This window comes from Furipterus horrens, unplaced genomic scaffold, assembly GCF_987537825.1.
Source record: "Furipterus horrens unplaced genomic scaffold, mFurHor1.1.pri manual_scaffold_15, whole genome shotgun sequence".
Classification (NCBI taxonomy): Eukaryota; Metazoa; Chordata; class Mammalia; order Chiroptera; family Furipteridae; genus Furipterus; species Furipterus horrens.
In genome coordinates this window covers 19,210,239-19,236,641 of record NW_028327185.1, presented here as the reverse complement: position 1 = coordinate 19,236,641, position 26,403 = coordinate 19,210,239, and the positions used below count along the sequence as shown (strand labels likewise).

The window sequence follows — 26,403 nt, the reverse complement described above, 5'->3', positions numbered from 1 at the left end:
GGTGCAGGAGGAAGGCAGGGATGTGTGGACCCAGTGCGGCCTGCTTGTCTAAGCCAGATTTCCCTGCAGTAGCCAGGTAGGCCTGGGTCTGAGCGAGCATCTGGTGTGAGGTCCGCTGGGTTTTCCCCCTTGTGCCAGCCCTCTTACAGAAAGAAATGTGCAGGAACTCAGCGTGTCTGTCTTCCTCCAGGGACCTTGATGTTGCTGCTTTCCCTGACTTCAGTTCCTTTCTTTCCTTCTTCTCCTCCTTCAGCTTCTAAACTTTAGCTTAATTTTTGGTTTACTTTCCCCAGACTGAAGTTGTGCACAAAAATAAATTGAGCCTTATTGAATCTCACTGCTCAAAGTGGCGGCACCATGTTTTAGAGAAACCGGGAAGAGTCGTCATGGGTGTTCTTGACATAAATTCTTGCTTGGAATAGTCTGCCTGGTAGACGTAGAGGCAGGAGGGTGTGGGGACGGGAGATGAGGATGGGTGTTGCACCCTTGGGTGTCTAGGGATCTGTTTCCCTGGTGGGGAAGGGGTCGGGAGAGGCGGTGTTCCAAAGCCAGGGCCGGCCGGCATCACTGGTTGCGGAGACATTCCACTGGCCTTCAGAGGAAGCCTGTGCTGGGAAGGGATGGGCTTTGTTTGCTGTGGGGTCTTAATCCCAGAGCGGCTGATTTTTGAGTCTCTGTGGGGGAGTCATTTAGCTGTGTGAATCTTGTTTCAGGAATTAGAAACCATTTTCCCCTTCTCTTAGGCTCATATCCTTTCCTAATGAGATTTCAAAAATTGGCCACTTATGAATGAGAGTGTACATGTGACGGCTTATCAGTCTCTTCCGGGTTCATTACATCGGATTTACAGAACTCTAGGACTCACACGGTAACGTGGCATTCACGGAGAATCGAGGGAAGATCTAAGTGGAATGCATCAGTGTCCGGAATCCAGTGGAAAACAGCTCTTTGTCCATTTAAGTGTCTGACAACTGGCTTATTTGTGAATGCTTCCTAAGACATTTTTAGAATTTAGTACCTCGCCTTAGGTTTCCACTTATTTTGATCCCTGAACAGACTCTAAAGGGTACAGAGAAGTGAGACTGGAAAAAAAATTTCTGCAGAGCTCAGCCCAGCTAAATCTCACTACAGTAATTAATTGGCAGAAATTCAATAATTCAGCGAGAAGTCTCTCAGCCAATGGTGGCAAAAGACAAGGCAGTGGATTCGGGAGCCTGTACCAGTGTCAGCGAGCTAATTGGGTGAATTTGCATATGGTGTTACCGCAGCGTCACCCCAGACTAGTCACCTGGGAAACTCATAGATTAATGGAGCCCCAGTGTTTAAATACTGGAAACATTTGTCCCTAAAGAGAAACCGCAGTACGTGTGCATTTGGCTTAATGAATTAAAGTGGAGCTGCGTTTTGCATTGTCACCTGATGACTAAGAGATTTTAGCTTCCCTGCTGCCTTATTTCATCCATGCGTTTCCCTGTGGGAGTTGCCTTCAGAAGGTTCCGTTAAGGTTGTGAATCTCAAGTGTTTCTCTCAGGACATTTTAACCCTCTTAAAGATTAGTGAGGCCTCGAGAGCTTTTCTTTATGTGGGTTATATTCATGCATACTTATCATATGAGAAATAAAACCCAGAAGGTTTTTTAAAATCATAATTAAATTAAAAATAATACTAAACCTACTACATATTAACATAAGTACCATTTCTATGAAAAAACATCATTTTTTTAGAACAAAAGAAATCTTATTGAAAGTGTGTGTTTTAACTATTACAAACATCTTTGCTATCTGGTTTAACAGACATCTGGGTTCTCATCTTTGCATCTGTGTTTGTTCGGATGTGATATGTTGTTTCAGTTACCACGTGTGAAGAAAGCCAGCTTCACACAGCCACGCAGCTGGAAAAAAGGGGATTAATTTGTTTTTAGATAATTGTGGATCTTCCTTGATCCTGCAGTAAACAAGTGCTGGTTTCCTAAAGGGTTATTGGAATGTAGGTTCTGAACTCATATCTATGAAATTTTTTTTTTATCTTTGCCTGAGGACATGTTTCCATTGCTTTTTAGAGAGAGAGGAAGGGAGAGAGAGAAATATTGATGTGAGAAAGAAGCATCGGTTGCCTCTTGCACACGACTGGACAGGGGGACGAAATCCATAGCCTCGGTGTGTGCCCTGATCAGGAATCAGACTGCAACCGTTCAATTATGGGATGACACTCCAACCAACCGAATCACAGTGGCCCGGTCTTACCTATGAACTTTCAAAACTCTGTTCCATGTATGATTTTAAGTGTCATGCATTGGTCACTTGAAAAATCTCCCAAACATTGATACATTTCATTTTATAATATCAAAAAAATTCATATCACCAATTAATTAGAAAGGTCTTTAAATATAAGGAAGTTGTGGACTTCACAGTGGATCTGGATATGTGAGTTTCAAAAGGTCTGATTTTTGCACGAAAGCTTGCATCTCATTTTATCAGTTGCTTTCCTTGAAAACAGGTCCATTCTGTCCCTGTTTTTGCCCATAAAATATCTACCAAATAGCCATGTCTGAGTAACTAGTTGTGTGTCATGCTTTTCAGCAGAAGGTGGCTTGTCCCGTCTCAGCTCCACCTCAGGTGCTTCTCCTGGCCACACCGGCGCCTTGTGCAATAGGACTCTCCGTTCCTTCCCTTAGACTGTTTAAAAAAAAAAAAAAAAAGTGTGTCCTCAAGGACAGTGATTAGATAAAGTTAATTATCTATCTTTTTATTTCGCAGCAAAGACATTGAGACCATCGTTTCATCTGCTTCCTTATTTGCAACTGCACTCGGCAGTACAGTCACTGGTACAGGGGCCATTGCGTGGCTTTGCGCCGAGCTGCCGGTGGTTTTCCATACGGTTACTTTAGAGTTACTGTACTAGCCGTGGTCTGTGCTGGTGGGGTATGAATGGAAATGGATTGGAACATGGTGCTCTGGTGGCCTGGGGCAAGTGACCTGTGGGGCGAGGGGCTGTCCCTGAGGGTGTCAGCCGCTGGTCCCCCCCCACCCCCCCAGTCTCAGTCAGTGCCTGGGCTTCCAGTATATGTTTAGCAGGCTTTTGAAAACCAAATTTACCAAGGAAATTTTTTTTTTTCCTGTATTATAAAAGTAATAAAGCTGTGACATGTGGCTGCACAGCCCCTCCCCACGCCGTCCTGTGATCTGATAATCCTCCTTAGTGGCCTGGCCCTTCTAGGTCTATTTCCTGCTCCATCAGGGTCCCTGCCACCAGCTGGGTAGCCCCACTCCAGCAGCAATGACTGTAACCTTTGTTGATTTTAGCTTAAAAAGCTGACCTGAGTTTTCCCCAACTGGGAGGTGTGTGCCCAGCAGAAAGGACAGAACTGGGCTGGTTAAGAAATCGGTTCGGCTGTGTGTGTCTCCAACTCCTGTCTTCTCAGTGTTTTTGCATCCTGACTACGTGGTGAGGCAGTTTGCTTTGTTTTCTGCGTGAAGTGTCAAAAATGTGTTCTCCCTGTGGGCTTCTAGAAGAGAAAGCTGCTTGTGCCTGGAAGAGTAGCTGGTCATTTCTATCAATGAGTTTCTTTTTTCTTAAATTTATCTGGGACTAATTGATACTTTGATGGGTTAGAACTACATGCTTTGTCTTTTTTATTTGCTTGTTTGTTATACACTTATGTTACTCAGGATGGCTGGAGTTGATGTCTTGCCCAATTTGGTGTTTCTCTTCAGCTCTCTGGTTTCATGGGCTGCTGGGAGGGGCCCCCTGGGAACCTGGACTGAATGCTCAGGTCCTCAGGTCTGGGCAGGGCTTTCCGAGCCTCTGAGATGAGTCAGGGTTCCTTCAACTGCTCTTTTCCTTAGAAATCCCCAGTCGTAGAGGCATTGCGGAGATGAGGCACTTGTCTAGATAAAATGAAAATGTCTGATAAAATATTAATAAATACGTTATTGAATGTCTGCTCCTGAAGACGGGGCTGAGAGAGATGCAGACATCTATTTTATGACTGTCTTTTTAATTGACTTCACCATGATAAAAAGACCAGAGGACCGCAGTGAAATCCAGGCCCCTGCCCCGTTCCTGTGCCCAGCTAGCGGGGCTCCCGGAGGAACAAGCCCGTGGGAGTTTCCTGGGTTAGCCAATGAAGTCAAGCTAAGTAAACGTTACCTTCGTTTCATGCTGGCCTTTGTTTTGAAATACGAATCCAACCCTATTCCCTATGTGGTTATCTTTTATTACTGTTAGTTATTATTTTAGAGGCACCAGCTTTTCCAGGCTTGCTCATCATGCTTTTCTTACTTTGAGCCTGTGAACTATTTCATTCAGCTCAGGCGTTGACGGGTGTGTGCACTCCAGAGGCTTTCCGCAGTCCCTCTAGGTGCTGTGGCTTGTGTGCTCAGTGCGGTCACCTTGGCACCCCCAGCGCTCTGCTTCCTCCTTGTTCGGCTATTAAGTTTCAGGGAACCGTGTGATCCAGGGAGGAGTCTTCCAGGACCTTCTTCCTCCTTTATTCCCTGTGTGCGGTTTCGTTGCTGTATGTCTTTATTTTTTATGGGTACAGAGAGCTTCAGGTGTGAAGCTGTTGGTTCCTTTGGAGTGGGAAGAAGTTTTGAAGGTGAGTGAAACAGGAGGGAAGGGAGAGGAGGAGAGAGGACATTGGAGGAGATTATTCTTTGATCAATTTCCATTCATGCCAGATTCCTAACCCCCGGCCTGTCTCTTTCTTTCCCCCACTTAGAAACTCTACCTCTTCCCGTGTGCGGGTATAATGAGGCCCGAGTTGTTCTTTGGTGACAGGATGGCCATGCCCATAGGTGAAGCTGTCTCCTGGGCAGGGCAGGGGATGAAGGGTCTCAGCTAGACAGTAAGCATTACCCTCTAGGAAAGCATACTTTGCTGCCTGCTCCTGTAGAATTGTCATCGAAAGGTCTATGTTGGTATTGAGAAAAGGGATAGACGTTTTCTCGACTGTAGCAGATAATTGGGATGGATAGTTATTTATGCTCTTTTATTACATTTCAAATGGTTTCACTGTATTTTCTTTCCGAAGTGCGTATCAGTTACATAAGTTAACTTTGCGTTTCTGCTTTTAGATATATAAAATAAAGATCTACATCTCAATGGAGCAGATACGTGATTGTCTAAAATCTGAGCGATGTGAAATAGTGGGCTGAAATGAAAATAGCCTTACGATTGACTAAATAATAAAAACAGGTCAGCTGGAATGATGTCCTCTTCCCCCAGACATGACAATGTAGTGATTGTATAACTGCACTGTCAGATTTATTTCTTCTCTCCTAATTGTGGTCAAGCCTGTAATTGAAAAATCTTTACCAATTTATTTTCCCTTTCCCATTTTTCTTCTGTCTGGTTTGCCCAGCTCATCATAGATTTTTATCTGGCATTTTACATGGTAATATTTAAGTATGACTCAAGAAATTCATCCAGTAATGGGCTCTGTCCCTTTCAATGTCAGAAAACAGGCACAGTATTAGTAGCCAAGTTACCAGCTGGGGCATTTCTACCTTTTGTGGACACCCGTAGTCACTTGTTTGAGTTTAGACTTTCTTACTTTATGGTTGCTATTAGTACTTGTCCTTAAAATACAGAATCTGCTCAATTTCACAAATATGTTCCATTCTTTCCTTTCAGTGATTTAATGAATACTATTTTAGATATATAACTGGATTCCTCAGTCTTAAAATGACATTGTAGCACCATTTGGTTAGAACGTTGTTCAACCTGGACTGAGAGTGCAGGATACCAGGCTGTCTGAGAACGTACCCTTCAGTCGTGGGTGCATCTAAGGTTGGACCACTGTTCTGCTCTTAGCATAACAGATACAAATCACCACGTAAAGGGATGCTCTTTTCTTATTTGTGATGTTTTGCCAGTCTACAGGGAAATGATAAAGCAAACAAACAAATGATGAGGGAGGACATTTGTCCGCTCTGCATGCCAAGGTCAGTGTCCTGTTTGTTCCTGGACAGGGGTGCTTGCGGTCGTGCATAGGAATCCACCACGTACACCTTCCTGCTGGTGAAACGGTTCCTGCTTCCCACATTAAAATTGTATCGTTATTCATCATGTTGTGCACACTGGGAAGAGGAGATGGATGTTCTACAGGCAATCTCATGACTTCTCTCTGCTCCACCCGCTACCGAAGCAAGTCTGTAAAACCACCCTTGGGTGTGTGAGTAAGAGTGGCCGAGCAGGAGCCAGAGGGCGAGGCTGGAGAGGCTGTGGTGGCGTGGTTGTCTCGGCCAAAAGTTTGGGCTTTGTGGTCACTGTGGAGCAGTGACACCCTTTCAGTTTCAATGTAGCAGGGGCGGGTTGCTTCCACGGAGTCTTCCTGATTTATCTTATTTGTGGGAAATCCTGAGACGACCCAGACTGTTTCCTAAACCACATCTAGGCCATCCCAGTAGTCATGGTAACTTAGTTATTTACAACTAAAAAATGAATGTAATAGAGAAAATTAATGTAATAGATTTATGGAAAGGGATAAAGTCTTTGAACTATTGTGCCATCATCATCAGCAAATGTTTTTGAACACAGGAAGCTGGCCTGCTCATGATTATTCATTTGGCCAACTATTTATTGATTACGTGTTATGCCTACGGCTCTGCTCATTAAGAACTCACACATGGATGGTAGCAGACATCTCCAGATGAATCCTGTGTGAGTATGAGTCTGACTGAAGCAGTGAGAGCCAAAGGCCCAAGTAGTGTCCTCTGGGAGCAAGGGAGGACAGGAGACGCTGTCTACCTAGGAGGCTTTAAGAAAAACTTTCCCCCTAGAAATATCTGGGAAAGTTTTGTGTGAGCGAAGGCCTTTGAGGCTGTGAAGGATGCTGGATACTTTGGATGTTGGGGACATCTTGATACAAGGGACAGAGGCAGGAGACTTGAGGGCATATTCATTTGGGAATGATCATTTATTGTGTCCTGTGACTCAGGTAAAAGCTGCAAAGTCATCTTATGGAATTATTTGAAGGCTGTTTTGAGATTTACGATGTATGTGCAGGTTTGAACGAGTGTATTTGTCTGGAATGTTGGTTATGAGTAAGAAAACCAACTTAGATGAACTTCAGAAAAAGGAAGGGGTTGCCCAAGTCCCTGGGTGTCTAGGAGAAGTGTGCTTTAGCCATTGGAGGAGCCAGGGGCTCACACACTGTCCGGGGGGCTCTTTCTGTCTCCGCATGTTGGCTCTGCCTCCCCTGCTTTACTGAGTGCTTCACTTCAGTCCTTTCCCTGTGTTTGGCAAGATGGCTGCCAGCCGCTCACACCCCCATCTGCGTACCCTCAGTAGAAACCAAACTTCTCTCCCCCAAGATCCCAGGAGCATCCTTGAGAACTTGTTAATGACTGTTCTTCACGTGTGTACACCCTTGAACTAGTCACTGGGGTGTGCCCTGAGCAGCCTAGTGGACGCACGACCGACCTTAAGGGTGGAAAGAGTTCCTCCAACAAGCCAGAAGAAGTGGGTGTGGGAAAGGTGTGCTGAGCAGATGGGGCTCAGTCAGCAGAAGGAGGCAGGAGAGGAAGAATGAGGCTGTTGGCCAAGGTGGGCTGAGGAGGAGGTTTGTTTGGTGTGCATGTTGAGTCGGTGGGCCACGCATGTGGCGGCGGTTGGCTGGCTGGGCACAAGAGGGACGGGTGAGGCTAGCATGGTAGCAAATAAGAGATTGATGGTAGAACGAGGCATGAAGAGGTAAGCTCACTGAGGAGGACCATGCATTAGGTTGAATCCCATGAAATCCCTGCCTTTTTAGGTAAAAAATGGCAGAATGTTGGTAGTTTTGTATGGTGCAGCCTGTTCTCTGGAAAATCCCATTTAGAAGTGCCTGTGTCCTGTGTTACTCTCACGGCCTTTAAGACTATGGAGAGCCGGTCTTTTTCTCCTTTCTTCTTCCATCCTTTCCCCTTTCCTTTTTCCCCTCTTTCGCCTCTCCTTCGGTCCTTCCCTTCTTTCTTCTTTTTGTAGAAAACATTTATCAAATGGTTTTTAAGTGCAGGGCATGGTGGGCAGAGCATGGTGGTTAGTACTGGACATGCAGCTTTGAACCAGACCTTGTCCCTGCCCTCCCAGAGTCTCGAGTGTGGGCATGAAAGACACAATCTGCTGTGTTCCCAGACTCTCTAGGTGTGACTGGCCTTTTGCATGTGGCCCTGATGCCATATTCGGTTATGTGTGTCCTGAGGAACGTCTTCTGAGGTGTGCGCTGTGCCTTTGGCGTGGCTGAGGGCTCGGGTGGGTTCCGGCTCTGCAGCCCACGGCTTCAGAACAATGCGTTGGGTATGATCGGGCTTCACAGATATGGCGAAGGAACCATAGCCGCCTGCTGGCCCAGAGTGGGGGGAGAAACAGAGATTGCTGGTGCACATTGCCAAGTTCACAGGTGCAGGGACAGAAATCAGCACTTACGACTTTGCCCCCAAAGAGACCTCTTCAGTTGGAAAGGAATTTTATTTTTAAAATAAAAAAACAAAGCCAAAATAGTAGCCTTTCTCTGATGCTGGCTTTCCCTGAATACTACCAAACCCATCCTAACAGCGGATGGAGAAACGTGCTTTTGAGCTGGATGGACTAATTTTATTCTTCTCAGTGGAAAGACAATATTTGCCTTTACTCTCTCAGAATCCCACCGCACTGGGAAAACAGCCGGCAAACCTGCTGGTAAGAACAAGAAGCCAGACCTCTGCCTGCAAATCTGGTTCTCTGACAGAGCCTCCTCTTGGAGTGTGAGGTGGCCCCTTTCCGCAGGGCACGGGGAGCAGGGAGCATCTTCCTTTCTGCTCCCCCACTCCCTGTCACAGCCCAGGGCCCCAAGCTTTGCTGCTCAGAACATGGGCCTGCTGAAAGCTCACTACATTTTTTCTCTGAAGCCAAAACAGGGCACAAGACAATAGCCAGTTTTCTCGTGTAAACCACCTGCTTAGTAGGAAGTGAAGCAAAACGCTGAAGTCCTGATGCCACTTGGAGAATTTGTGGCTTCCTTTCCTGGCAGTAAACAAAGCGGTCCTTGACAAGAGGGGACAGCCATTGTTGACAGGATGTTTGCTGTATCAGAGGAAGGAAAGTGCCTGTTACCCAGTCCTGCTCATTGTGTGCAGGTCTCAGCATCGTCCATGTACCTGCTGGAGAAGAGAAACGGACCACGGGACGTCCATGGGACACAGGCTGTTTGACCAGCAGGACTCCTAGAGACTTTTCATAAGTTGTATCGGCATTAGAGTTAGAAAAAGAGAAAGCCCCTTCAGAGAAAAGTATGGGTTCTAAAACTTGGAAAACTATGGATCCTTTAGAGAACTTGAATTTTTTAACAATTGTCCAAGTTCATGCTTGGTTTGCAAGAACTGTTTATCACTTACAGTGCACTGACTTGTCCCTCGTGGGCCTCCCCCAGTGCTTTCGGTGTGTCTGATATAATACTGCATCTGGGCCCCTGGTGGCTGTGCTCCGTGGCCAAGGCCTTCTCTCTCCCCCGGCTTGTCCATGGAAGGAACGTCCAAACCTGTAAGAGTTTTTATGAGTTTATTTGAGCCAACCTGACAACAATCACCAGGAAGCAAAATCTCAAGGATTGAGAAAATGCTCTGAAGAATGAAACTTCTGCACTGTATTTTATCCATCACAGTCAAAGGAGGAGGGCTAAGGTGATTGCATGAAATTTATTAGTGATGGATTATGGAGGCGGGAGAAAGCAAAGCGGGAAAACCTCTGGGATCAGATAAAGAGTAAAGGGAATAGATACATACTTCTTTTACATTTATCAATATAGCATAGTTAACAGTTAACAATTAGTATAATAATAATAACAATGAGGAGAATTACTTTGATATTCCAAAGGTATGTTATCAGGTGTGTTATTATAGATGCAAAAAAAAAAAAAAAAAAAAAGGACAACCAACAGGCTCAGTTAAGGTGAAGTGCTTCCCTAGGACATGACTACCTGCCACAACCTGCTTTTAGTTACAAAGTTTTCATTTCATACCATGCTGTGAGGTTACTTTGGTCTCTGGGTTTGTGAGGCCACCACGCAGGCCTCCCCTGAGCGTGTCAGGGTTAGTGTGTGGCCCCTTTTTTGTCCCCAGGGCTTACCAGCAGTTCCTACAGGAGCTGATAACTAGCAGGTGGTCAGTGAGTCTTTGCTGAGTGGATGGACACTTAGTTGGATTCAATAAGCTAATGAAGATTAAAGCCGTGCCATAAGATGCCCCATAATACATTCTTTTCTGATTAGTTCACGTTGGTAAATCTTTCTGATAAGTATTTTGGAGTCCTTTTTCATGGTGGTAAAATATACATAACAAAGTTTACCATCTTTATCATTCTTACGGGTACAGTCCAGCGGCGTTTGGTGCATTCTCATTGCGGCCCCCACCCACCATCCATCACCAGAGTGTTTTCATCTTCCCTGACAGAAACTCTGTCCCCATTAAACGCCAGCTCCCCGTGCCCCCTCCCCTAGCCTCCAGCACCCCCATTCTGCTTTCTGTCTCTATGAGTTGGACAACTCTAGGGACCTCATGTAAGTGGGATTATGCAGTACTTATGTCTGGCTTATTTTACTCAGCACGATGACTTCAAGGCTCGCGCATGTTGTAGCGTATGACAGAATTTCTTTCCTTTTTAAGGCTGAATAATATTCCGTTGTTAGATGTATAGCAATTTGTTTATACAGCCATCTGTTGATGGACACTTGGGTTATTTACACCTTTTAGCTGCTGTGAACAATGCCGCTATGAACGTGGGTGTACTTTCGGTTCTTTAGGGTCCATACCCAGAAGTGGAATCGCTGGAGCAGAATTCTGTGTCCAATTTTTTGAGAAGCTCGCCACATTATGCTTTACCTCTTTACATTCAGAACTGGCTATATTGGATGCACAAGTTATGCGAGAATTTCTTCCCCCTCCCTTTCCCCTGCACATCATCTTAAATTCAGATACAATCGCGTGATTTCTAATAGTATCTTCATCATCTGTTTCAGTGTTTCATAAAAGTAGAGACAGGTTGAAAAGGTGGGCTTTCAAAAGCCAAGCCAAGGACAGCCTTCTTCATAGGGGACCCTGTAATCTATCATCGTTTAAAGTGAACGGGGCACTGTGGATACTCTGCTGGGAGGACAGGGGTAAACGGGTTGTTGTGGACACCCTCCCTGCAGAATTTGTCCTTGTAGGAAGCAGAGTGCAGCACTTGGCCAGGATTTAGAGAAGTGTGGTGACAGCCTTTTATCCGCGCTGTGCACTGCTCGCAGCTGCGTGGCACGTCCACGTGATGTCAGGCAGGAGCGAGGCCCCATGCGCACCTCACCCCTAATCTGTTGGCAGAAGTTCTCCTAATTGCTATTTTACAAAGTGGTGGAGTGAAAAGATCACAAACTTGAATTCACACCGCTCCGTGTGACCTGCCGGTTCCCTTTGGGCAGCGGACTTGTCCTTGCGAGCGCCTGTCTCCTCCTCCAGGGGCGGAAGGGGCGGTGTTGAAGGGCTGTGAGTTTGCAAATAACATGAAATGTGTCGTTGAGTCAGTGCTGCCTCTGACGCGGACACTGCTGTCATTATTTAGAGCCGATGTGGTTTCGCAGAGGCTGTTGCCAAAGTGCATACCGCGGCACACGCACCCCAAGTCGTGGGCTCCCGCCCCCGACAGGTACCTAAGCATTATTGAGGGTCCCGAAGAGCTTTTGGTTATGCAGCTTGTCTCTCCTGATATTTATGGTATTAGAGTTAAAACTGAAAAGTTTGATAAAACTATTAATTTATGTAACATGGCAACAAGCCCTTTACATTTTATTACAAATAACACGTTTTACGAAAATCACCATTTTCCACGCCCCTCCCCCCAAATGAATGCACAGGTGTCCGTCCTCTTATGTTTGTGTGGCTCTCGTTACTCTTTGCTTTAAGAGATGTCAGCTCAGTTCTTGTCTCTTTCGTCCTATGACGTTACCCATGACATGTTACCCTCGGGAGAGAAGGAGAGGAGAAGGTAAATAATGTCTCGGTTTTCTTGTGAAAGTGGCTTTGACCTGGTGGACCCCTGGAAGGGTCTCAGGGACCTGCATCCCCTGCCCCCACACATGCTTTGAGAACTGCTGACCAAGCACCTCCTGTGATGTCTGACTGGTCGCTTTCTCCTCTTGTAGGTTCTTGCTCCTGGCTGTGTGCGTGGAACCTGCTCTTCTCCCTGAGGTAAGTATCCTTACCCGAGACAACGCTTGGGGTTCCCACTGTGTCCTATTGTTGGTCTTTTCTTTCAAGATTGTTTCTCTCCCCCCTTGGTTTAAGGTTTGAACATTTTGGTTTCTTCACTCCCCACAGCCAACATGGGTGGGCATTGCTTTAATTCGGGACTTGCTTAAGTCAGGGGCAACTAAAGGAGTTGCTGGAAGGCTCCTGTGAGCGTTCCTTAATGTGCTTAGAAGATGCGATTTTGGAAAGCGGGTTTGGACGTCTGTACATGAGTGTCCCTTAGATTAGAGAAACAGCGTGTGAGTGCAGTGGTGGGTAAAGGGCGACCCGAAGCGCTGTCCTGGGGGAGGAGTGTGGTGTGGCAGGTGTCCTGCGCTGAGGGAGGCCACTGTGAATGGGGACAGGGAGACACTTGCCTCCAGCCTTCCCAGCTCTTTCTCTGGTCTAATAATTAAATCCACGTGAGACAGATTAACAAGAGAAAGCAACCACATTTAATTACGTATGTGTGTATGGGAACCCCACGCACGTGAGAGGTTCCGAGACAGAAAGGGGACATGATGTATCTATGCCGCTCTAGGTGAAGGCTGAGGTGAGGCACCTTGGGACCTCAGAGGCGAGGAGGGTCATGGCAACGGGAAGAACAGATGTTCGGTAATTAGTAGTTTTCTCTGCCCCAGAGATAGGTCATAAATGTTATTTCTGATGATAACGCTTATTATGGGCAAAGCCCCTAATTTAAATTGTTCTAGGTAGTTAGGAGGCAGGCATTCCGCTTGAGCCTGCACAGTCTCAGTTTTCTTTGGCTCAAAATAATCCACATGCCCCAGAGGGTGGCTTGTTCTGAACCTTTCATGAGGAAGGTCATGGATGGAGTGGGCTGGAGGAGGCCCGGGCTCCCAGGATGAGGTTCAGTGGGCTCTGCCCGGGGCCCAGTGGTGTCGCCTTAAATACCTTCCCCAGACGTGGAACAAAGGCAGAGCCTGCTGCTCCCTTATTGTGTGTGCTCACAACCACTGCAGTTTCAGTAACAGGAGGAAGTACACTTTTTTAAAACCAAAAACAAAAATGGGTTATTTAATGCATACTATTTTGCTAATTGCTTTGTTCCCATCTCCCTATATATTTCGTAGAGATCTTTTCATTGTCAACATTTAGGTAGTTCCTACTTATTCCTTTTAATATAAATTACCTTTCATCGTGTGGCTATACTATATTTAACCAATCCCTTATTGGAGGACAGAGAGGTACTTGTCAGTATTTGGCTCTCATTAACCAAATGCTTGTATATACACTTATACAACTATCAGCTGAACTTTGGCTGGAAATAAATGACAAAGATTTATTCAAGGGTCTTAGGACTTGCAAATCAGAAACACAAAGTTTTCCAAGCTAGCTGGTATCATTGTGTTATAGGGCTGTGTATTTCAGCCTTCTGATTTCTGGTACGAATTTTTAACTCCATAGACATTGACTAATCAGAAAGGTCCCATTTTCACGCCTGGAATGTCTTGTTTCTCCTGTTCTTCTCTCAACTTGACCTTCAACCCTCTACCGTTTTGAAATCAAAGTAAGTATTGGCAGGGGTGCTAGGCTTTCTTACAATCCTGTCCTTTTTCCTTTTTGGCCAGTTTCATAAGGACTTGGGAACCTCTAGGGCGGCCATCATTTATCTCCATTTACTTAAATTGTTCTCAAACTGATACATTTCTCATTGTCCCACCCAAGTCTCTGAAGAAACAGTAGAGTTACAAGACCCATCTGCTTGGGAACAGCACTGGGGTGGGTGTCATTGGCTTGCTCACAGCAGCAGGGTGCCATCTGTTAAGGACATGTCTGGACTGGTGCTCATTCCCTGGCTCTGGAGTGTGGAGCTTGGGAAACGCACTGGCCTGGACAGAAAACATTTACGGGACCTCCCGTCAGTTCTCTGAGTTCGTTTTTTTGCTGCCAGCCCTCATGGAGTTTAAAGTGGGTTAACACAAATATTTTGCAGACGATGTTAGAAAACATTTCGTGTCATATCCCACTCTCAGGAAGATTTAGAAAGGTTAGGCACCTCAGGCAAATGATCTGAAAGCCTGAAGACCTCAGGGGAGGGAGCCAGGGCTCCCCTGCCCTGTGCATCCTGGAGGCTGATTTAGTTCAGTAAGTAATTACGCAGTCATTTCTGTAAGTGGAGCACTCTGTTAAGTGCCAAGGGAAACAAGATGATTAAAATGTGGCCCTTCCCTGTCAAGAGTTTATACTCTCCCGGGGAAGAAAATGTATACGCAAATCATCCTCATAAAAGATTCGATTGCTGTAGTCAGCAGGTGTACGGTTGTATTGGTGATCCGGGATGACCGTGGGCCTCTGCGCGTGCCACAATACGTGGTGTAGGCACGCAGCGCACACGGTTGTATGAAGGAACACGTTTAGACACATACCTTTTGGTGTCCTTTATCAGAGCAAAACGATATACAGGAAGATAACTTGATGGATTTGCGGATGGTCGCACCGGTCTGAGCATTTGGTGAGGTCCCCAAGGGCGAAGGGCAGGCTGAGCGAAGTCCACCACACACGCCCCCTTTCTCCTCCTGTGCCGGGGACTGCGCTGCAGGATCCATGGCCCCCTCCCGGCCTTGGAGGGCTCTCCACTTCCTGCAGCCCCTGAAGCCATCGCTTGGAGAAAGCAGGATTTGCTCCTTAATTGGACAGGTTCTGCACTCTGCTTTTTTGTGGACTGATCCATGTTGGCCAGACTCAAAAAATTTACTTTGCACTTGGATTTATTTTTCTAAATTGACATGGTAAGGTATACTTTTCTTGGTAATAATGAATTTCTTCCTTTTCCCTCACTTTTTTTTTATTTCTGTTCTTACCATTAGGTTCTATCTAGTTGCATAAATGTCATGTGCTTTCGGTTTGTTATATTACCAGTAATTTTTCCCAAAATGTAACTGATCAGCCTCACCTCTTGAGAGTGACTTTATGACTGATTGGTCTCATTTGCAATATTTTTGCAGGCCGTTTTCTCTTATTCTTAATAATTAGTGTTGCGCAATATGGCAGCGTTATTTGCTTGTGGTTTACTACATAGTACATAATATTTTAGTGCTTTACTCTCTGTTTACACTCCCAACAGATCTTTGAAGTAGCTGTTGCTAGCTACATTTTAAAAATAAGGAGACTGAGGCCCAGGGAGGTTAAATGATTTGCTCAAGGTTACATATTGAGCCTAGAGAAGCGGGCCTTTCAGACCTCACCTGTGCCCCAAGGGCAGCTGACCATAGGAGATAGCTAGGTCATCTAGGTGGTCTTACTTACAGAGATTTTGGGATGTGATCTTATTTTCTGCAGGCAGATATGAAAAGAACCAGAAAGAAGAGTTTGTACAATTATATTGATAACACCCATAAATCCATAATTGATAAACATACTGCTACAGTAAAAGACCGGATGGTATCCTAACAAAACTTGAAGAATGTGTACAAGAGGAATATGAAACAATTCTTGTGTGTTCTGATGCTCAGGTGAATGCTGAATGAATGCCCTATTTGTGGCCCGCAGCCTATCAACTTGGCCCTCGTGTCATGGATGCCGAGTTTTTTCCTGATCAGCTGAGTCTTCAACTTAAGAAGATTCTTAGTTTAAATGGTGATTCTGCATGACCTGGGCAAGGCGACTGTGACTGATGTGGAAGTCTGTACATTTTGAATTGTCATTACAAGATGTTTAAAACACAAGGCCAAACTCTGTAAGTCCTCCATGGTGTTATTTGAAAACATCCACAGTACCGTATTATAAAGATGGGATTCTGTGTATTCCCTTAGTGAGAAGCTGCTGCTAATATGTGCTCAGCCAGCAGGGTTTTTCACAAAGCACATTGTAATTTTGTAACTTAAGTCTCAGCACGCTTTGTTTTCTTTCCTTTGTTTGTTTGTTTCATTAAACACTTCTCTGGAGGGAATACCAGTGGAAGATTTCATAAAGGAAGCATTCAGGCAGGAACAATGGGTAGTGTAAAGATTTTGATTCTGAAGTCAAGTAACTGTTTTTCCTCGATAACAGCACTTTCCTTGGAAATCAGCCATGTGTCGGATAGAAGCCAAGATGGAACCATCCCATTTTGAAAGTCCATCCAAACTCACACAGCCCCTCTGCCTCACCTTGCTGCCATCCAGGAGGTTCTTGGATGTTGGGTCACTGGGTCCCTTTCGCACCTTGAGACACAACAGAAATGAAGGCATGGCGGTCACCCCTTCCATAATATTGTTTATTTAGAGAGAGAAAGGAGAGCCTGCGTGTGCAGAGAAACGTGCTACGTTTTACGTTTGATTACCTACTAGCAGACGTGACAGGTATCTAGGATCGGATTCTCTGATTCTCACCTCTGCTCAGCGGGGTGATGAGTGTAACTAGCGGTTGCGAGCCCTTCCTGTTCTCAGGCTGGCCTGTGCGAAGCCCTTGGCAGGTGCCCTCCCCTGTGACTGTCCCCTGCCCTGCAGGCTCAGGCCGTCCCAGCGCAGAGATGCCCCACGCCTGTTGGTGCCAGGGCTACAGAACTCAGTTCTAGTCGCATCTCGTGCCCTGCCAGCTCCCTTGTATTTGCAAACAAAACAAAACAACAAGAAAAACATCTGGCAGACGGGCTCAATGGCAATAGTATGATTTAGTGACGCAAACTCAAAAGAGCCTGCATTTTACATTGGACAACGGCAGGGTTTGCCATCAGGGGGTCAGATTATTAACTTGATGTAACCTCGGGCAATTGACTTAAGCTTTTCTGTGCTACAGTTTTGATATTGGCAAAGGGAGATTTTCCCCTGAATTCAATGAGGCAATGCTTTAAAACAGATCGGTTTATTTCCTTTTGATTTTGTCTGAAAAATCAACTAAAGCCTGTAAGACACCGTTGTCACTTCTCCCATCTCAGCTTTGTCCTTGACCCCACACTGAACATCCCAGGTAGAATGGTTTTTATACATATATGGGAGAAGGAAATGATAGACTACACTTGGGGATTAAAGAGTGGTACAATTTAGGTTTTAATTCTTCACATCATATGATCTTGTCTGATTCTCTTGGTAGCTGCCTATTGGGACTTGAGTTTTATTCTGTCCGGCGGTGGTTTCTAGAGCAGTGCTGGAGGCCCCTTGGTGGCCTGTCCTCTGCAGGCGCAGTCCCTGGTGATCCCGCTCCCTGCCTCTCAGCCCGGGCAGGGGACCTCACCGGGCCTCACAGCCTTTGTTGTTAGAAGCCGTGGTTCCCAGTGCTAACTACCCATCCAAGTCGTTCAAGAAGCTTTTAAAAAATACCGGTGCCTAACATTTAAAGCCTGAATTGGAAACTGAATTGCTGACATCTGTATGTTTAAATACTTCCCCAGCCCGGTCGTGATAGGCAGCGAAGGCTGAGATCTCGGCTGCAGTGTGAGGAAATCCAAGAGCACCAGGTTCAGCCGTTAGAGTACGATCATCAGCTCCAGGTCTGAGAAGGGGCGTGAGGACTGTGGACACCGCAGTCAGGTCCCCCCGCCCCGCCCCCTTTCCTGCATGGGCGGGGAGGTTGGCTGGGTGTTCCGACAAGGTGAGGAACCAGGATGGATCCAGGGAGAGAGGCGGCCATGGGGGCTTGGCCCAGCCTGCGACCTTCTGGCATCCTTTCTGTCCCTGTCTGTTGTTTGGCAGTGGAGTGTGCAGAAGTTATTTCTCAGTGTGACCTGCCTTCCCAACCATGCTATTTTTAGGCACTAACCCGCACAATAGGTTTACAAAGGGCTAACCTCTTGAGGCTGCTGGGGTTTGTCTGAGTTATAAGTCTCCAGCCTCGCAGTGCAGGCATGTAGGATTTTTCGTTTGTTTGTTTCTGCTTTAGAAAGCAGCTGACTAGCTCAAAAATACAGTGGCTTGGCAGTCTGACAGGTGATGCCAGATGTCTCCCTAGCTCTCTGCCGGTGTCCTGGCTCTCCAGGCACATCGCTTCGCAGGTGTTTGTTAGGGTGTTAATTTTTATCTCGTCTCCTTTTTCTTTTAGAATATGCTAAACTATGCATAGTTAGTCGTGCTGGGAAGAAAAGTGAACATGTGAAGCAGTTTCTTGTTCTTGAATCTGTCCTGTGTCTAAAAAGATGTGTTTTGCTTCACCGAGGGCACCTCCTTGTCCGGGCCTGCTGCACTGAACAGATCAAGCCAGTGCTAACGGTTCTTTTCACTCCGTTTAGAGTTTCCCAGGTTCATCCATTCTCAGAAGTGTGCGTCCATCCACTGGGAGGCAGAACCATGAGGCTCCTCGTAGTTGCAATGGAAAAACAGCCTCTCACTATGAAATAATGTGATACCTTAATTCGTCCACAGAACAGATTGGGTGTTATTTATGGTTCTTTTCTTCCTTCCCTGTATCTCCCTCCATTAAAATGCTTTCACAGGCAGTGTTGTAGAGTGACTGCTGTGTAGCTTTGCCTCTTTAAAATCCCCATCTTCCAAAAGATCATTCCCAAACTAATTTCGACCAGACAATTAGCCAAGTGAAGATTTTCTCCAGCAGTGCTTGGTGAGGGGATAGACTCCGGGCTTCCTTGCTGGCTTTCACGGTTGATACCGACAGCATGGGACTCCTTTCTGGTAGTGTAACAGATCGCTGCTTCTCCTTGGCATTTGCACTGCGCTGTTGGATCTGGGTTGCTCTATAAGGACAACCCTCGCCTGGCTTGGCAAGGGGAGTATGTTGGTTTCCTCTGCCTCTCATTTCTTATCAGCATTTCTCTAGGGTCCCCTGCCCTCCCAGCCCCTCGGGGGATTTGTTGCTGATCTAGGCAGCTAATCCATGTTCATGCCATAGCTTTTCTCTCGGAGTCTCTTAAAGAAGCTGGGGCAGAGGGCTGGTGCCTGGGTTGCTTGGTGAAGCCAGGCACTCCGCTGCCGTACGTCCTGGAGCTCACCCACCCACTACTGGGATGAGGACTCTGGAGTGTGAAATTAACACATCAAGTGAATTTTCGATCACGGTAGCCTTAGGCTGGTTTTTGCAAATTAAATTTTGCAGAGACTTGCCCCAGCCCCACCAAGGCGTTATTAATTTAGTACTGGTGAAGCTGAACTATTGCAAGTCTTGCTCAGTAAATTGTTCTCTGCTTGGTAAAAACTGGTGATAGTTTGGCATTCAGAAAAGATTTCCTTTTTCAGTGCACTCAGGTGGATCCATCTCTCAGCCCTGTAATCATGTTAAGTGCGCTCGCTAACCTGAGTGTGTAACAAGAATGTCTGCCTAGTCATTTACAAAAATAAATATAACCGTCATGGGAACCTGAATGGCGACCTCTTCTCAGCCCCACGTGCTCCACCTGAAGGTAGCATGGTCTGAAGGCTGCGTGTTTGCAGTCGAAACAGGGAGAGGAGTGATTTGGGCCGTCGCTGGATTCAGACTAGGACGGTATTGGAGGAGACCGCCTGGTGGCTGAGGGTCCTTCTCCCTGGATGCCAGCGTTTGCTCCAGGATTCTTTTCTTTCATGTCCCCAGTCCCTGACCAAAACTCTTTTCTTTAATTACATGTTGCCATTAATTAGGATACAGTCATATCTTGAAGACCTGGAAGCTCTTTCAAGTTTCCGTCTTACTTCTGAGCTCCCTGGGGAAGACTAGTAAGTGAAAACCCAGGGCCGCCGGCCTCCCAGGAGGGTTCTGTTTGAACAGTGCTGTTATGACTTGTCACCTTTTCCATGAAGGTTGCTTCTTTGTTTTGGCTCATTGTCCATACCAACGATGCTTTGTTGATGTGAACATAATAATTTATTTAAAAATATTCTGCCTAAATGTTGAAATGCATGACTTATCTACCGGCTGGTCACGTGGCAGCTACTGTCATGCTAGCACCGGGCGCAGGGCCTCCTGACCCTGCAGCTCGGGGCTGGCCTGCAGAGGTGTTTCACTGAGCTGACAGTTTCTATTTTTTATTTTTTGTATCTTCACTGTGCCAGCCACCTTGTGAGGCAGGGTGGGAGAACACAAGATTGAAGAGGTTTCTCCAATCTCTCGAGTCTCAGTCTAGGGAGAGCGACGAGCATGTAAACACGTGATAGTGACGTTGGGTGGCGTCCGGGGGAGCACGGGAGAGGACAGTGCCGTGGCTTCCCAGGGGCGGGCCGGGCGGGGAGACGGAGAGCAGGTGTTCTTGGGGAGCACCGAGAATCCGCAGTTCCTGTGGTGAACAGGCTTGGTGGTGGGATGCAGAGTGGCTGCCTGGAGTCACCGCTTGGGAGGGCCGAGCACGCCGCGGAGTTAGGGGAGTCAGGGGCCGGCATACGAGGGACGTTTCCGTGGGCTCCTGACTACGTCGCATTAAACACCTGCCCGCACACTCTTTGAGCCCCTTGCCTCACATTTGACAGTGATACCAGCATCGACATCATAGGGTGTCTGAGATACCATGGGTTGGCCAAAAAGTTCATTTAGTTTCTCCATTAAAAACAAAACAAAACACATTTTTCATTTTCACCAATAACTTGATTGATTTGGATATTTTGAGTATGTCAGCTTTCTCCTGAGTGGTAGAAACTTGATTGTTCTCAATTAATGTCTTGATTTGATCGCTGTCAGCTTTAACTGGCCTGCCCAACCGTGGCGCACCATCCAGCGAGGAATCTCCAGCACGAAACTTCGCAAATCACTTGTGACACATTCCGTCAGTCATAATGCCTTCTCCATGCACTGCCCAACTCTTTTTGCATTTCAGTTATGTTTTTACCATTCTTGAAATAATAAAGCATAATATGCTGAAAATGTTGCATATTTTCTTCCATCTTCAATATTAAAATGGCTTCACAAAAATTTACCAATTTTGATAAGTTTCTTTTAATGAACACTGATATGACAACTGTCACAGCACAATCTAACAAAATTTTTTCTAATGAAATTAAAGACAACTAAGCAATACTAGAGCCATCTTATGGAAATAAGCTGAATGAACTTTTTGGCCAACCCAATAGAATGCTGCCCTGGAGCCAGGCCCACGGCCGGCATTCGCCAGAGTCACATCCTCCCATCCCCGCTGCATGCCTCCTGTCTGTGGGATAGGAGTGAGACCAGTGCAAGAGACACTTTCAGCACCAGCTGCCATGGAGTTGACCAGGACTGTGCTATGCCAGCTTCTCTCCCCTTCGGTCCCGGTGCCGGTGAGCTGCCCTCTTTTTTAACATTTGCTCATCAGCTTTGACTGCTGGAGGACAGGGGAAACTTTACCTGAGTTGGGTGTAGGCCCTTCCCTCTGTTCCTCACTGCTGTCCCAGAGCTGTCCCAGTGCTGGCTGGCGTCTCTCTGGGTCCTTCTGATTTCCTGTGTCCTGTAGTTGTTGAGATTTTGGTGTCTGGGTCTGAAAAATTGAGTGAAATGGAATAAATGTTTTTAAAAAGTGTACTTGATCTTTTTCTGGGTGAATTGCCTTATGTTATTTTGCAGACCTAAGTCTGACCCTAGTGCTCCTTAACCTGGAGCCCTTCAGTTTTGTTGCTTTGGGCTACTCATAGGAGAGAGGCTAAGAGGCCTTGTTTTGCAAAGCCAAGTGCCCAGAGACTCTCACATGCCATGGAAAACAGCTCCTGGTGACACATTTCTTCTGACTTCATCTTGTCTCTGTCTCTGTTGGTTTTTCCTGGAGCACAGACTTGCTGATTTGGGTTTCCCACCTCTGAATGAAGTCTGTGAGCTATTACTTAGCTGCCTCTGAGTTGCAGGGTACCAGCCTGTGAGTGTGGCAGCATTAGAGCACATTCAGAGAATTTATCTTCACCTGCTGTACTTAACTTGTCACTGAAGGGAGGGAAGAACAAGGGAACCACTGGAATTCAGTATTGCTTTTAAAAACTGTGAATGAGATCAATTATTTGGGTATCTTTGCTTAAGCAGCAACACCCACAACAGCACCAGCAGAAAACCTGGGGCTCCAAAAAATGAAATGCATGCTGGGAAAACTGGGGGGCTGGGGGCTGTCAGCAGAACTCGGATGCTGGGAGCTCAGTTCAGTTCAGTTTGTTGCTGTTAGGGTGTGGAACAGGCAGAGGTATGAGCTTAAGCAGCAGTCCACACAGGAAACCAAGTCTCGAAGCAGCCCAGCGAGGCAGGTATTTCAGACTGAGCGCTCTCACTATCTTTGGCTCTGAGGTCATCTCTGAGGAATCTCCTGCAAGCTGCTCAGGGGCTATCACCAAGTGTCGGTGATCTTTGAATGCTGACAGTCCACTGCGTTCACTGTGGCTTGCCTTTACTTCAAAACGCTACTTAAGGCCATTGTCACAGTATCCGGGTTGCTAGGGAAGCAACTCTTTAGTTAGGACCCTTGTGAGTTAATACCCGCGATGGATGGATGACTCCCCGCAACCCACACATTTTTCTTCGATGGAGCACACAGAATGGTTTTGTTAGAAGTGCTTTTTGCGATGTCCAGGACTGAGAAGGTAGACTCCTCCCTCCCCTGCTGTGCTTTCTGTCCTTTATATCCTGTCATTTATTGGGAATTTCCAAAGACTGAGTGGGCAGGTTGGTTCTTTTTTGCATCTGTCCGTTTCCTGTGAAGCTGATGTTATGATCCAGACCTTGCGCCTTACATATGCTAATTACTAGATTACACTGAGCAGCCGCGGCTTTGTTGGGGTTGAGAAAGCTGGACTATGTATCAGCTGTCTGAATTGCCTTGGACTTGGTAATATTTCAGTGAGCCTGCGGAGCAATTTTGGGTTCTGCAGTCTGTGGCACTTGGTATGATATTCGGGACGTCGATGAGAAGTGAGCCTGGCTGTGCTCACCACGATGGGGGTGATAGGCCAGGGTGGGGCTCTGGGGCCCAGTCACCCCAGTTGTTTCTCCACCCACAACCGTGTTCCCACTCTGGCCTCCATTTTTGTGCAGGTGAATTGTGGAGTCTGGAATTCTTTTCTGTTCAATTTCAGGTGGGGAGGTAACAGAACTGCAAGGTAAATATGTTTCGCTGGGTGGTTTTATCTGTTTGAAGCCAGCGGGGCTTGTTTTCTCTGTATTGCTGAGATTAGTGGTGGGACTTAAAGGTTTGTGTTGCATCTGGTGTTAGAGTCAAAACCTCTGCCAGAATTGACTAATTATTGTCCATGAATTTGTAAACTCGGTGTGCGGTTTAACTTAATTTGCTTTCATTCCATAGGGAGTTTATTATAAGGAAACAAGCCAAATACGTCACAGAAACAAAGGGGACATTGATTTTGCTAATTACAGACACATGTATGTGGCGTGCAGACTGTCTTGTTAAGGCATTATTGTTGTTGGAAATTATTTCCTTATCGTTATTTTAATAAAAATAGTTGAACGTTTTTAGTCCGTTAGATAAAATTAAACCGACAAGAATGCCTGGGAACAGCATCCAGCTCCCGGCGACAGCTGCCAGGCCAGGCTCACCCCAGACACGCTGCACGCAGATCACATTTCTAGGAAGAAAACATGCCCACGTGTGCCACCGTGTCAAGATACGTGCACCTCACAGAAATAGTGCGCGCTGGTTAAAATAAGAATTGTTTCAGTCTTATCAGAGCAGCGATGTCTCAGCCGTCTCCTGAGGAGGAGGAAGAAAGGAAACTATTTTTAGGGAAGGGCCGTGGAAAGAGTTTGCCTGTTGAAGGCTGTGGTATTTGAGAGGTTGGATTAAAGTAAGTTTGTTAAAAATAGAACTTTAAATGTAAACATCTTATTTCATAATCCTTTCTTTGGACACAGCCTCCTGCCCGGGTCCTTCCTGGGGGAGCCCCTCTGTGTGGGGGGGGAGGGGCGGGGGGCAGTTCCGTCCCATCACTGACTGCAGACGCGCTGCAGCTTCTGTCTAGCCGACTGCCTCCCACCGCCTCCTCCTTCCCTCTGATGACGGCATTTAAATACGTTTGGTACTTGTCAACATCTGTCTCTCAGAGGCCCAAACAGCAGATCAAGACAGAAATTTAAAATAGAATACCCATTTTGGTCCTTCATAGTCATTCTGTGGGAAAAAAACAAATCTTTTCTTAGAGTGAAATTGAACCCAGTGTTGTGGGAAGATAGTGGACATTAATCGTGCCCCTTGGGTAGGTGATGAACTCCCTGAAGTCAGGGTCCCCGAGCATCGTGTCTTTCAGCACCAGCCGTGGCCTCACCAGTTGTCAGCAAGTAAATATGGAATGCGGCCATTTTCAGCCGCGGCGCCGCAAGAATTTTTAAAACGAGCAATACCTGACTATTTAATCCCTTAGATTATCCAAAAAAAAGGACAACAGCCGATACAACATTAGCTGTCTGCTGTGAATGAATCAAAATTATACCTATTTCTTTTTTTGTCAGATTGACAAAAAAATATAACATGTTTGGGTGTGCTGCAGAATTTTAGTAATTAGTTTACGTGTGCCGTGAGACAGCAGGGTTGAAAATCTCTGGCATAATGGATGCCCGAAAGAAAGAATGAACACAGGTCACCAGAAGTTGGGCTTTTGTTCTTATTCAGACAACTTTTGTCAGGCCACTCACTGACGGCTCCTGCCAGCTCCATAGTGACTGTAAGTGTGTACTAGATAGTGTAGGAATTCACAGTCTGGTAACTGAAGCAGGAAGTATTCACAAAGCACAGAAAGGATTGACTTTGAAAATGAGTTTTATGTCGAAGAGATTTAAACACATACATTTTATAAGGGGAGGACAACGTTAAGTAGGTACCCAGAAGGAAGAGGGTATAAATATTGGAGGCGGTGGGACAGCTCCTCTGTCAGAAACCTTGGTCGGCTCTCCTTAGGCAGTCTGGCCACTTCCCACCTGTCGTTGGCCTGAGACAGGACTGGCACCGGGGAGCAGGTAACTGGTATTAAATATAGGAGTGCAGCCCTGACCCGCAGGCTCGGTGGGTTGGGCATCATCCTGCAAAGTGAAGGGTCACGAGTTCGATTCTCGGTCAGGGCACATGCCTGGGTTGCGGGTTCCATCCCCAGTAGGGGGCGTGCACAAGAGGCAACTGATGGATATTTCTCTCGCTCTCTTTCTCCCTCCCTAACCCTTTCTCTAAAGAAGTAAAATAAATAAAATAAAACTAAATATAGGAGCGCATTCTCCCATTTTTCCCCCCAGCCTCTGTATTTGCTGTGGTAAGTCATCCACACGTGCATCCCTTCATTCAGCAAGTACTTACTGATGACCTCGTCTGTGTCAGATGCCGATTCCGTAAGTCGGTGAGAGCCACGAATCTCACGGCTTCGACGTCGTACTAAGAAAAACATGATGCTGTTTAAATGCATAGTAAGCATACTGTTGTTGTTAACAGTATTAATGAAAGCTCCCATTTAATCACTGCTTTCTCTTTCTCAGGCACTGGGCTTAATACTTGATAAATATTAAACCCCTCTCTGACTTAAAAACCTGTTGTTTTCAAGATAAAGTTAAAGTTCCTTGGCCTGGCTTTTAACTCTCAACTCTTCAGCCCAGAGAACAAGTCTTTCCAGTTTTTGCTTTTACTGTTCACTTAATTATGAATCATTTGCTCTGGGCACACCCGTGTGTCCCTCCTTGCCTGCCTGCGGTGCTTTGCCCTTTTCCTCTCCATTCTTTGGGGCACTCCTCACATCTCCCTCACCCTGCCCCCACCAGAGCTTTTCTTCCACGTTTCTGCAGCTCCTGCTGTGAGCACCGCTGTTCACCAGTGTTGCCAGGTGACCTTGGTTTCCATTTAGTGCTTTTAAATGCTTGCTGGCAGCTCATCCTCAGTTACTCAGGTTGTTACCCCCACCCCCGTAACACCCGCGCCCCGGCAGCTGGGGAGTCACCAGGGCTGTGCCCACACCCAGTGCTCCTTCCCACCTTTGGCGGTTAAACTTGTAAGGAACCTTAAATTACGTGGTGTTTCAGATCAAACCTTTTCACCTTATAGCTGCAGAAAGAGTTGGTTCTGTGTCATATTCAGGGGGGACGTGAGAGAAGGGATTAATTTTGTACTTGTTTGTTGGAGTGACTGTTGGATCCCAAACCCATGCATAGTGCTGTCTCCTCGATCTTCCCAATCCCACCATGTCCTTTGTCTCCCTTCCCGGAGGGGAAAGCAGGCTGGGGGCAGGGGGAGGGTACAGTGGCTGGGATGCACCCCCCCACGACCTCCCACAGCTGATAAGAGGGGTGGACAGGATTTTCACTCAGGCTTTTTCCCTCCAAGTCCTTGCCCTTTTCAGTGCCCTCACCTGTCTCCCAGTCTGCTGTCTCGTTTACTTGTTCTCAGCTG

At 46.4% G+C, this 26,403-nt stretch overlaps 1 protein-coding gene across 1 annotated transcript in view; it reads left to right on the top strand.

Moving 5' to 3' along the window:
* SIPA1L2 (signal induced proliferation associated 1 like 2) overlaps positions 1–26,403 on the top strand; it is a 182,693-nt gene that overhangs the window by 30,651 nt on the left and 125,639 nt on the right. The window contains exon 2 of the mRNA XM_090263474.1: positions 12,134–12,179. The gene's annotated coding sequence lies outside the window, so the exon portion shown is untranslated. The remainder of the gene's footprint in view (positions 1–12,133; positions 12,180–26,403) is intronic.